Source organism: Peromyscus californicus, unplaced genomic scaffold (assembly GCF_007827085.1).
Source record: "Peromyscus californicus insignis strain IS unplaced genomic scaffold, ASM782708v3 Scaffold_8__1_contigs__length_139910024, whole genome shotgun sequence".
Classification (NCBI taxonomy): Eukaryota; Metazoa; Chordata; class Mammalia; order Rodentia; family Cricetidae; genus Peromyscus; species Peromyscus californicus.
Window position 1 is genome coordinate 86,803,712 of NW_026294606.1, and position 2,314 is coordinate 86,806,025.

Genomic DNA, 2,314 nt, shown 5'->3' on the forward strand with positions numbered 1-2,314 from the left:
CACCTGGAGCTCTCCCCACTCTGAGTTCTGGCCACTCAAACCCACACGCCAGCCTTTTGCATGAGGGAAGAGCACTGGGGGGCCAAGGAGGCCACAAAAGCCAAGCTCTGCCACCACCTCACTGTTGCTGCCGCTCCTCCACATGTGCAGCAGGACACTTTGCTCCCACCTGCAGCTGCTGCCAGCCAAAGTTTTCAGTGGGACCTGCGTTAGCACTGCACCAGCAACACCTGCTCGCCAAAAAGCACTACTATACCCAGAAAACCATCAGAAGGATGGTAAGACAAGCAAGTCAGTGTTTCATTTCAGGTAAAAGTACTTGATAATTTTACGCCTTGAAACTGATTAACAATTTTTGACTATTTCTTATAATATGGCTGAAAATATTACTTCACAAGAATTTAAAGACTTTTTTGCCTATATGATAAATGACATTTTACTGGAAATATACGATCTTCCAAGGGTGTATCTGGCATGCACCATTTTGGCATTTACCATAATAATTTACACAGCATTCAAATACTGCTTTATTAATAATAACAAAGATGAGTCATTATTGGGAGTGATATAGGCTTTACAAGGTAGCAATGAAAGTTTACATAAAAGGATTCTTTCTCTGGAATCTTCTAACCAGGATTTACAAGGTAGTAATAAAGATTTACATAACCCTCTTCTTAGTTTGGTATCTGCTAACTTATTACAGGAAATTCAGTCCATTAATAATAAATGTATATCCAGATTTGATTCTATTAATAATAAATATGAATACTTAATGGGTAGAACAATAACTCTTCAAGGTGAAGTCGATACTCAGACACTTTATAAGGAAGAAAGATTATCATTAACTGATAAAATAAGGTCTATGGAATCATGTGTTTCAGAAGAACATAAAAGGTTGCATGATTCCATGAGAAATCTGGAATCCCTTGCAAGAGAAGAGGTTCACTCCCTGGTGCTCATTTGCAAGCCCTCAGAGAAACACTCAGTAAAGATTGCAAGGGACCTAGTAAGCAGAAGGGCAAGACCATACAGGTCGTAACATCTCCAGATGGCTCTCATACAATGACTTATCCTGTCATCATCCATGATAGGCCAGCAGATGACAGATACCTTGAGACATATGTAGAATATCGATTACAACCTATTCTGATGAGAGATTTTTTATTTTTATTTATTTTTATTTATTTATTTATTTAATTTTTTTTTTTTGGTTTTTCAAGACAGGGTTTCTCTGTGTAGCTTTGCGCCTTTCCTGGAACTCACTTGGTAGCCCAGGCTGGCCTTGAACTCACAGAGATCTGCCTGCCTCTGCCTCCCGAGTGCTGGGATTAAAGGCATGCACCACCACCGCCTGGCGAGAGATTTTTTAAACATATGAAGGAAGCCATAGTCATGTATGGCATACACTCAACATTTGTAAGACAGATGTTAAATTCATCGTCTACCTCTAATAGATGACTGGAATCAGTTAATTTCAGCTGTTCTAGAATATAACCAGCAGTTGTGATGGAAATGCTAGCTGAGAGAGGAGGCTAGGAACCTGGTACATCAGGGTAAGATCAGAGGTTTAAAGATCTCACAAGATCAAAATCTTGGTAAGAGACATTTTGCTGATAAGAATGTACAAGCCACATATAATGAGCATACAATATACCTATGCCATACAGCAGCTCTAAATGCTTGGGAAAAAATTCCAGAACCAGGAAAACCTGCTGAGATATACACAAAGATCTTCCAGGGACTGCAAGAACCTTTCACTGATTTTTTTTACAAAGGCTGACCACAGCTATAATGAAAGCTGTGTCAGATAAGGAATTAAGACAAATATTAACTAAGTCCTTGGTTTTTAACAATGCTAATACAGAATGCAAAAGAATACTTAATGCCATTAAAGGTCAGATCAGCTCCTTTGGAAGAATGGATTCAGTTTACTAATGGTGTTGAGTCTCTTAATTATAGTAATGAGGCTTGGATAGGAGAGTCAATTCCCAGAGGTGGAAGAAGGCCCCAGGGTACCAAATGCTTTAAATGTGGTACACTACGTCATATAAGTAAAAAACTGTTCAAGGGTGCTCCTAAAATTAATACTCTTTCTAGAAATAACCCAAATGGGAGACCCCAAACTTCTGGATTATGGAGAAGATGCAGCAAAGGCTGACATTGGACCGATGAGTGCAGATCCATAATAGATATACAAGGCAACCCTTTACCATCAGAAAATGCCTCAAGGGGCCTTTTGCTGACCCCAAAATCAAAGTGGTCCAAACATTTCCAGCCACTGTGGAGGAAATTCCTCTCCAGGACAATTAAATAA